This window comes from Lathamus discolor, chromosome 4 (assembly GCF_037157495.1).
Source record: "Lathamus discolor isolate bLatDis1 chromosome 4, bLatDis1.hap1, whole genome shotgun sequence".
Lineage (NCBI taxonomy): Eukaryota > Metazoa > Chordata > Aves > Psittaciformes > Psittacidae > Lathamus > Lathamus discolor.
Genome location: NC_088887.1, coordinates 91,168,033 through 91,178,837, shown reverse-complemented (window position 1 = coordinate 91,178,837; position 10,805 = coordinate 91,168,033). Strand labels below are relative to the sequence as shown.

The 10,805-nt window shown below is 39.7% G+C and overlaps 1 long non-coding RNA gene across 1 annotated transcript in view; it reads left to right on the top strand.

Annotated features, from left to right (window-relative positions):
- Positions 1–384: 384 nt before the first annotated feature.
- Positions 385–10,805, top strand: part of LOC136013770 (uncharacterized) — an 89,949-nt gene continuing 79,528 nt past the window's right edge. Inside the window, exon 1 of the long non-coding RNA XR_010612364.1 lies at positions 385–784. This is a non-coding gene — a long non-coding RNA (uncharacterized LOC136013770). The remainder of the gene's footprint in view (positions 785–10,805) is intronic.

Sequence of the window (10,805 nt, the reverse complement as noted above, 5' to 3'; positions counted from 1 at the left end):
TCTATCCTCACAGTGTATGGGCATCTGTAAGCAAAACTTGAGATAGCAGTCTTTTTTTTTTTGACATAAGGGATTATGCTGGCTCTGTCAAATGTGACTGTGGATGAACTCTGAATACACTTGTGGGTGATGTTTCTTTTCCACTGCTAAGTATACTTTTTGAATTAGTCAAAATGGAGAAAAGATCACATTCATTTTGAAGTGTTCTGTGGCCAGGTGGTGCCAGCACATCAGGACATTAGCGCTTCTGATGTTGTGATGGGCAGGAGACCCTCTTTGTGTGTGTCTTACAACTCAAAGGAGAGAAGGAGCTGAAGGAGGCTGAGCACTTGTTGGTAGTGAGCAGCGTGTTGTTGGTCAGGGGCAGAGCAGGGATGGGCTCCATGAAGGTAGGGAATGGTTTTCCTGTGGTGTCTGCCCTGAGGCAGCGAAGACCAATGGCCTGGGCAACAACGGGCTCAGCAACAAAAAGCCTGGAAACAGTGGCACAGACACCACGACTGCCGGCACCGCACCGCACTGCACATCACAGTGCAGTCACCGTGGCTGGGCCTCACCACAGACCCTGCCCCGCCAGGAACGTTCCAGAGCAGCTCACGGTGCGTGTGCAGGCATTGGAATGAGTCTGCGCCTGCGGGAGGGGTTCGAGAGATCCCGGCTCGATGGAAAGGGAAGTGGCCGCACTCTAGCTGGGCGGTGTTAGCCTGGCACAGGGGGAGCCTCGGCTGAAAGAGAAGGGATTTCAGGTCGCTAACCAAGAAGATGTCGCTGGATCCACAGGGCGGTGAGCCTGCTTATCTTTGTTTTCTTTCCTTTTCTCCCTCTACTTCGGGTCTCTTATAAGAATAAGAACTTGCCAAGACTTCTGTTCTTGACACAGTTTTATGGAAGTTTGCAGAAAAATTAATGATTGCTTGGTGTTTCAACCTCTGGAAGGCTTGTGGTGTCTCTAGTGAACTGTACAGTGAGGTAAAATATCAGCTCTCCCCTCACCCACCAGGCAAGAGGGGACACAAGTTATTGATCGAAGTGAACCTGAAAATGTACAATTGTTTTTGTCAGGTTTTAATCAATACTGTGAGGAAAAATGTGTGGTCTGCAAAGCTGCATGTCCTACTTGCATGTTGCAGTATAGCTTTAAATACTTATGCGATGCTTCCCGTTAAGCAACATGGCGTGTCCAAACATAGAAGGGAGTGCAGGCTTCTGTTTTCTTTGAGGTGAGGGAAGAAACCTCTGGGATACATATAATAGGGTACACGATGCTTTAAAAATCCAGGGAAATAACCTGGAGTTGCTGTATAACATAAATAGACACAACTGATAATAGGTACTGAGGAGAATATAGGTGGGTAAATACTTTACATTTTTAAATTAACAATTTAAGAAAGAAAAAGTTTGTCAGCAAGGAGTCGGCCTCATGGGCAGACTCTGGTTCAATCTCTCATGTTTAGGTAAAGACTGGTGTAGTTAGTTACCTTCCAGCTGTTCTGGTCTTTATTCCATTTCTCAGAGAGCAGCTTAATTAACTGTCCCAGAAGCTGTTCCTGATGGCAGGCACTCATCACTTGCTTTTTTCTATTTGGAATTCAAAAGAACTGTAGAAACATTTTTTTGGTTGTGGGTTTTTTTTTTGTTTTTGTTGTTGTTGTTTTTTTTTTTTCTTATTTGTTTGTTTCTAAGAAAGACCTACTTAGCTGAATGATGTCAAAGGGATTGACTACTGGGCTAAGAGAAGGCTCAGATTCAGTAACTGTTGAACTTTCCTCTTTTCAGTATGCTTTGCCTTGCTCTACAAAGAAAGGTCCCTTCATATACTTGTTTTATTACATGTGGGATGAGGTCTGTCAGAGAAAGGGCAGAAACTGTGCTGCTGGATATGAGCCTTTGCCTGCAGCCTTTGACAGTGACCAGCGTGTGATATCCTTGTGCAGGGCTGTCTGGCTCAGCTGGGAAATAACCTTCCCAGACTGTAAGACCCATGCAGACCCTCCATCTGGTTTAAAGAGTTCAACGAGGTTATTTGAGTGAGAAGCCGATTTTAATTGCATAATAATTTAAAGATGGGTATTGTGACTTCTATATCACTGGATCATTAACTGAATGCAACAATAAATTAATATAAATTAGGTATGAATATATGTAGGCTGGAAATCGGGAGTTAGCTAGATTAGCTTTGAAACAGCCCATACACTGCTCTCAGGCTCATTCTGACCCCTGTGAAATTTGTTGAGAGCTACCACAGACCTCCAAATGTCTTGGAGGTTAAATATACACTTAATTTTGATCCCAGGGCTTAACACTAGGGTCTGTTGTGCCTTTCCTGCCTCAGGAGTCATTTCAGCCATTCTCTCTCCCTGGCAGCATCTTCAAGGTCTGCACAGGTCAGTAAAACACAGCTGTTTAGTCCGTATCCCTCATCTTCATTCAGATTAACCCCTAGACTGATCATACTTGAAATACCTGCTACCCTGTAGATGAGGACATCAATAATCCTAGCCTTGTTTCTGCCAGCACCTTCTTTCATCCTAGTGATATTGGTCTTGTAGGATCTAACCTTTTTTTTTTTTTCTCCCAGTGGCCCAATTTCTAATCTCAGTTTCACTTGATTGTGGCTAGATTTCTGGCTAGAACACCTCTCTAGTTACACAGACTCCTGACTGCTCCCTGGCCCAAATAGATGATAAGCAGGAAGTTTAGCTTTCCCTCTGCTGGTACAAGCACAAATCCTAGCCACATCTGAATATCCTAATTTTGTAATCTTATATCCTAATTCTGCAGTTCTCTGAAGAACCTTGCAGCAAGTTGCTAACTATTCCTTAAGTACAACTGCTATGACCAGATGACCTGGTGTGTCCCAGAGTTAATTGTTCCTGTTGGCTGTGTAAGTAATTTTAGGTCTGTGTGCTGTGCATGATTCACTAGGAAATTTAACTCTTCCATTCCAGTCTTATAATAAGCCTAACATCACAGGCTAACAGTCTTACGTTTTCTTGGCTAGGATTAAGGCAGAAACTATCAATATGCCATTCATATGTTCTCTATTCTCTGATGTGTATATCCCACAAATAACAGATCTCCAGTTCCACCTATTCAAAAGCATTACTGAGTTTCTGCTTAAGATTAGCGTTAAAGCCATAGTCCAGCAAACATGGTCTGCCTCATAAATAACCGAAAATCATTTTTTGCCACCTCTGACCCTTATGCTACTGCTGTGGATAACAGAGGACTACAACAAATAGTCAACATTAAAGCTAGTTTTCCAGACTCTTCTGTCTCAAGACCTGGATAGCCATACCCCTGTACTTAACCTGAGCATCTCTACCTGCCCCAGGGTCAACAGGAAGTCAACATCTGTATGACAGCAGGTCTTGCATTATTCATTGTTATTCATCGTTAGTCTTCAAAAACTTTGTCAATAAATCTCTTTTCACGTTCTTTCTTCTGCTTGTCATCATTCTTTTCCCCAGCCTTAACCTCCGTCTACAAAATCTAAACTGGTTCTTCTCTGTAATGTTTATGAATCATGTTTTCTAAATCTGTAACTTAAAAAAAAATCAACAAATGCATAAATAAAGATCATCCTGTTGTACAGTGTGCATGGAGTTCAGGCAAACTTTTTACCTGATTGCTAACTGAGAGCTGCTTCAAAAACCTAAGCTGCTATTAGATAAAATGAAGTTACTTTTGTGAGAGGTTAAAAGATTATGCAATGAAGAACAGAAATAATCAGTTTTCCAAAATGTGAAATGTCACTGATAAAGTGTTAGCAAATGGATCCGTACTGTTTAACATGGCCGTACATAATCTGGAAAAAAGGTGTGACTAGTGGGATAATTGAGTCTGATGAAAAATTACATGATTCTATAAGATAGTTACAGCCACGAAGGTTTAGGGAGAAGAAAAATGGATACTGGCTCCTCTGGCTGTACTGAAGGAGGAATGATGGGATAAGGATAACTAATGAGATAATGAGGAAGGATCAACAATAAAGGAAACAAGGGGTGCATCAATCATTAGAGTTGATAAATCAATAGATCGGTTCTGATTAGGGTAGGTAAAGGGAAATCATTTGAAAAACAACGCAGAAGAGAGGAAAGTGGGTAGCAAAATTACAGAATAAAGAAGAAGGAAAAGTGATTAGGATTTGATAGGTTGAAAAACCTAGTCACTAGGTTGCTAGGAGGAGACCTACCAAGTGTCTTAGAATAAGGTTTTGTGGTGGGAATGATAACAGGAGGGATCGGCGTGAGAAAGACCCTCTCCTCCACAAGCACCTGCGTAGCATAGTTGTCAGGCAGTCGGTGCCATTTGACTTCAGCGCTGTGAATCACTACCCAGAAATGTAGCTTCATCTTTGTGTACATGCTTACATGTGCACACAGCTGTCAGCTTCTGCAAAAGATGGATGTATATATACACTTTGTTTGATTTTAAGCAGGGGAAGGAGAGAGGCTTCTCTCTAGGATAGAGGAAGGGGGAAGTGCAGCTATTACATGAACAGTAGGAAAGGACCAGTCCAGCTGAGGCACTCACTCCCTCCTGGGATCATGGTGTCCTGAAGTTTTGTCTACTCGGAATGCTAAAATAGGATACATGTGACCTCTGACTAGACCTGGACTGAGCAGGAGCCAGTGTGATAGTTTAGTAGTCAGGGTTGGGGTTAAGTTTAGAGGTACCAGAATCTGAAGAGCTTGATGTATTGGTGGATTCTGTAAGCTTTGCAGGGTTAAGATGGAATCATGTTAGGGTAAGGCAGAGTTAGCTCTGGGATGTTGTTTTAAAATTAGGGTTAAGTTTGAGATGGGGACAACTGTTAACACGTGTGCCATGTTGACACTTGCCTCTTTTGAAGTACTGAGGTATCCAAAGGGAGAGGAGGATATTAAAGAGACAGGTGAGCTGAAACCAAATAGGAAAATGAAGTGAAATTCCTGTAGATTTTCTTGTGTTACTTCAGCTCAATTTGCCTATTTCCTTAAAACCTAATTGCCACTGTAATTTAAGGGTACTTTAACAGTTTGAGTTTAACCAACCATCTGTAGGCATAGACAGAGAGGAGCTATTCAAGCCACCCACACAAAACACACTGAATCTTGTTACTCTTTGTACAGCGGAAGCTTTAGAATAATGCTTGTTTGAAAGGAATAAAAAATATTTTTCTCCTGTGTCATCTGAGCAAGAGAAAAATAAAGACATGTTTGAAAGAATGAAATAGGCTAAATAAAATCCATCTGGAGAATGAGAAAGAGCACAGGTAGCTCACTCGAGGGGTGGATTTTGCCTGTTCTGCAATGCCTGATGACTTTTCTACCTGTACTTTGCTTCCTGTGAGCTAAAAGGAGCTGTGCAATTGGCTTTTTCTTCCTATGCTGAGTAGTGTTTATAGGATGGCTACATTTCATCATACAATGAGATTCCACATTGTTGTAATCTGATTCTGTTGTAGTTTAATAGTAACCCTTTACCTTTTCTAAATCAATATCCAATCACTGTTCTTTCAGGGGAAAAATTTTCAATTTGTTAAAGCTTGCCTGAAACAAGAGTATGAGTTTTATCTCAATAATGTGCATGCCAAAGTTCGCTGAATCACTTAAATCTTTTTCATTGTTTCCCACTTCTCATGTGATGGGAATATCATTTTGGAGCTGACAGAGAGCAAGGTAGCAGGACTAAACCAGAAAACTCATTTATAAAGCACATTTTACAGGGCCTCGTATCTCAACAGAGTATTTCCCATTCCTGAGAAGGTTAATCTTACTGATGTTAACTTAGCAGTCACCAGCACATGCTTTCATTCATGTGTTGAACATGTCTTTCTCAGTTCTGCTATAACAGAATCTTTCAATGTTCTGAAGTGTCACAACTGTTAAAATAGTGATGTTTACCTTTCTCTCCATCTGTTTCTGGGCTTAAAGTGATTTCTTCAGCTATCTAATTGGAGAAGGATTTTTTTTTTTTTCTTTCTATGGAGGAAACAGAGCCAGCCTCTTAATTGGAATGCAGGTAAAGGAAGCGGGACAATGGCAGAAAGCTGCCTCAAGGAAAATCCTAATTAGATGTTAGGGGAAAAGAAAACATCGTAGAGAAGGCAGTGGAACAGGTTGCCTCAAAAACTTGTGGAAGATGCCTGAAAATACTCTGAATTGATAAGACAAGTGGTAATGGGTTCAAACTTAAACAGGGGAAGTTTAGATTGGATATAAGGAAGTTTTTTACTGTTAGGGTGGTGAGGCACTGGAATGGGTTGTCCAGGGAAGTTGTGAATGCTCCATCCCTGGTGGTGTTCAGGGCCAGGCTGGACAGAGCCTTGTGTGGCATGGTTTAGTGTGAGGTGTCCCTGCCCATGGCAGGGGTGTTGGAACTAGATGATCTTCAGGTCCTTTCCAACTGTAACTATTCTGTGGTTCTGTAAGGCCCTGAGCTACCTACCTTACCTGATGGCAAAGCTTTTCCTGTTGCATAGTCAGACCAGATGACCTCCTGAGGTCCCTTTCAACTTACGTTAATATAATGATTCTGAAATACTCACTAAGAAGAAATGAAGATGCCTCTGTTGACTGAGAGCTGTCCTTTTCAGGCTGTACTACCACTATTTAAGTTAGCAAGTTTCTTCAACTGGGAAAAAAAACCAACCGCAGCATTTTTCTATGTCCAGGGCTGTTACCTGTTGCATAGTGGGGCTGTTTAAGTCAATGTAAGTAGCCCCTTTCTCCTCAGTCATTGCCACTAATATGCCAGTTAGTGTTTTTGTCTTACTGAATCTTTTATTTGCAACTATGTGGTGAGGTAACCGAAAAAATGTTTTTATTTCTTAGCTGGATGAATGTAGGCTGTACTGTCACTCGTTGGTAGGAACAAATAGGAAAGATTCAGCCTGAGACTAGTTAAAACCTGAGTCCTTCAGTCTGTGAAAATACAAAAGAATTCAGTAAAATCTTCTTGCCATGTTTTGCCTCTGCTGTTGAAATTGCCTTTATTACACGGTAAATTTTGTTCTAGCAGTGGAATCCAAATTAGCAACAAAGCTGATTCAAGTCTTTCGGGTGTTTCCTAGAAAATTTAGTTCAGTCTTCTAAAAGACAAGAAAAATAAGGAGACTTGAGACTTGACTGTGACATTTGAGGCTATTTCACGTGTGTTTCCACATATATCTCTGCTGATGGCAGTCGATTTGGAAATATATGATTTTAAGGTCCTTTCCAACCTTAAGAGTTCTATGATTCAATATAAAAGTGTAAGTCAGGATCAGTCCGATGAAATATAAAATTACATTTATTGGTATGCATTTCCATTTAAATCTTAAGAATATTTGGAAAAATTAAGAAACTAGGCAAAAATAATGTAAGAATGAGTTTATCACTCTACACTATAAATTCTTGAACATAGCTAATGTATAAGCAATTATAACCTTTGGGGAGAGGAAATAGAGCACTATAGCCTCTGTTGCCCTTGTCTGGTGGTTGTTGTTTGACAGTGTGGAGAAGCTGTAGAAAGAAAATCTTGTAAGCTGAGTCCATGCATTTATTTTTAGTTTTATATGAGGCATTTGCTAATAGCAAAATGTCCTTGAGGTTAGGGAGAGGGTTTTTGGCACAGTCGAGTTTCTGCATTTCTATTCTACAATGATTTGCTCTTTGCAATTAATAATAAAGCAGTTTGAGAGGAAACAAAGGAAAGCAATGAGACTAGAGAGGCCAAGTTATTAACCCAGTGTTATTCTCCCCCGTATGAGCAGCAAATATAGTCTAGGGCACACAGGTACTGTTAAGTCTATCCCAAAGAGCATCTCCTATTTCTTTCTACTACAGATATACTCTCATATAACCTCCTTGACTTCAAATGATTTTAAAATGCAAAAAGCTGTGGGAAAGTAACACTAGGATGATCAGAAAACGGCGAGCCAATCTTTCCATCAGAAGTTAAAAGAAAAAGGCTTGTCAAGTGTAGGAAGAGAAGGTCTGACTACGCGATAAAAATATATCCAGGGTAAATTGCCAGGAAACAAGAGTTAAAGGAGAATGGTGGAAGAGGAGCCAGATGTGTTAATTTTTCCATGGGTAGAGTTAAGTGAGAAACTGGAAGACCATTAGTAACCTTCAGAAGGGTGTAGGCTTTGGATACATTTACTAAAGGTGCAATAGCTTGACTCCGTTAGGAGACACTGGCCTTGATTCAAGACGTCCTTCTAGTCTATACCCAGGGGAGTTACAGAAGGGTATGGAGCAGTGTGTGGCATTTCTTACCTCTCTCCACGATCTTTTGTAGTTTAAATACATTTCAGTCTGTATGAGAGATTTTTCCTGCGTTTGATACACTGTTGATTCTTTGTTTTACGGGCGATGTGATTTAAGCAGTAAAATGCCATTCTTCAACTCAGGTGATAAAAATGCAAAATCATATTTTGTTGCAGCAGAAAGCTTTTCAGTATGTTCATTGCCTAAATCAGTCATCTCTAGGCCTAAGATAATTAACTATTTTCTTCTGAAAATTTCAAACTACTTGTATTTTATGTCATAAAGAGAATTCTATGTGTCAGTCTCACTGAGACTGAGCTTGTATAAGTCTCTAAACTTACAATTATTTTGTTATCCTCTTCTTGCCTCTTTGCCCTTCAATAGGAAAATACATTTTCTGGATGTACTACTAGTAGAATGCTTTCTTACTATTTTTAAGCTGGTTTTGCATATATCATACCACTCTCTGTCTTATAATAGTTTTTCTGGTGTGTGGCTTGCTATCTTTTGATTAATTTCTTTGTCCCCTGGGATGCAGATGTTTGTCTGTGATCTTTGGGTTGGAAACCTGACATGAACTTGAGCTTTTATCTGCTTTCTAGTCCTTAATTAAGCATATTAACATGTAGTTAGTAAGGATGATATCTGATTGTTGAATAGCTGGCAACAGCACTGATTCTGCTGTTACATTCATTTATGAGATATCACAGTAGATGGAATCATTACTTTGTTTATATAACTCTTTGCAAATTAGGAAGAATAAATATCTATCCATGCAGCAAAATTGTATTATTCCTGTTCTGCTTCAAAGAGCTCAGAAGTAGGTAGGGATGATCTGAAAATTTTTGGGGAAATTACTAGGTGAACTTGCTATGTTTTTTAAAGGACTTCAAGTCTAAATGAAACACATCAGGGCAGATTCTCAGCTGGTGTAAATTAGCATCACTCCACTGATGTGAATATAGCAAAAGCACTTTAACCAACTGACAGTCTCTAAGGTTATGCATTCCTTTCTTGTTTTGGTGCTGATTTTGAAATGAGAGGACTCCAAGTGAACTTTTTGACCACATCTTTCTGTTGGGGTCAGAGCAGGTCATGAATAAAATAAGAATACAGATCAACTTCAAGCTCTTTCCACATGAGTTAAACCCTAATCATGGCCTCATGCACTCCCAGAACTCGATTCCCTGCAGCCTCTCTCCTGCTCCTGCCTGACCCTGATCTGAATTAAATTGTTATTAGAATCACTGTAGCATATTATTGTATTACGGTGTTCAGAAAATAAAAGTTGGAAACTTGGCATATTCAAGAGGAGAAAGCAGTTTCAGAGGCCAGTTCATTCGCTGAATGTACCAGCATTTCCAAAATGCTCCTACTAACAGGAGTGCAATTTAGTATTAATAAATTGATGAAATATTAAGACAGTATATGATGTAACTGTTCAGACTGTGAGTTAGCTCCCATTAACAGTCCTGATCAGACTCCTGGATGGGGAGCTCTCTGCTTTGTCATATGACTGCCATCTTCAGTTTCCAATCCAGTGCTGTGCTTTTTGCATGTTGTGTTATGTTTAAAACAGAAGTATGTTTTAAATATATATATATATAAAAGCATAATTATTTTTATCTTTGCTGTCTGGAAAACATTTTAAAAAATGATGCTGCAAACTTTCAGTCAAATTCAACTTTAAATGATGCAAAGTCTGGCAATACTTTATTTGTCAAAAAGTGATGGGTTTTTTTTGATAAGAAAAATTGGCTTCTGTAAACCTTTTTTTTTTTTTCAAAGCAAGATCATATTTAAATGATTATTTTCACTTAAACAATTTATAAAACTTAAATACATACCTGAATCAGGCCTGTGATTTCCTCCATTTAGTGTAAGGAATGTTTTGGTGTGGATTGTTCCCTATGTTTGCAGCAGGCAGACATCCTGAACCTGAAGTGTGTAGTGAACTACTTCCTTCTGGTAATGAAGTTTTGAAGGGGCAGGACATGTCTGTGTACAGAGCCCACAACAGGTAAAGCCAAAATACCATTCACGAACGTGTCACAGCATTATTTCACCTGGTACTGCTGAAGGTTGGAAGGAAAAACATTGGAATGCCAGGCTGGTTCTTAAAGGGCCAAAGCAGTCTACGCCACATCTCCCTTCCTTGATCTCAACCCATAAGGAAGGTGTGTTCAGTAGCTTAATGGAGTTAAAGATTTTTGATGTTTCATCTCCAGTTGAATGATGGGGTTTGCCCCATGGGTACAGAGCCTGCAGGTAGGTATGCAGGCTTGTTTCCTGCTGAGCTGCCTAGTTCCCTTCCTCTTCAGCGGGGTCACTCTTTAAACCTAATCAGACACTTCTTACTGTGATATTAATTTAAAAATTAGATAGTCTGTTCATATCTCTCCTTCTCTCCTTCAAATAATGCATATATTTACCTTAATTTCTGTTACAAGAACTTTTATATTAGAGCGTAATCTTCTGTTATAGGTTTGCTCTGTATTAGAGTAGTCCTTTATTAGAATAACAGTGTGAAGCTATGTAGCATACCCATTAATAGCTGTTAATTATTCT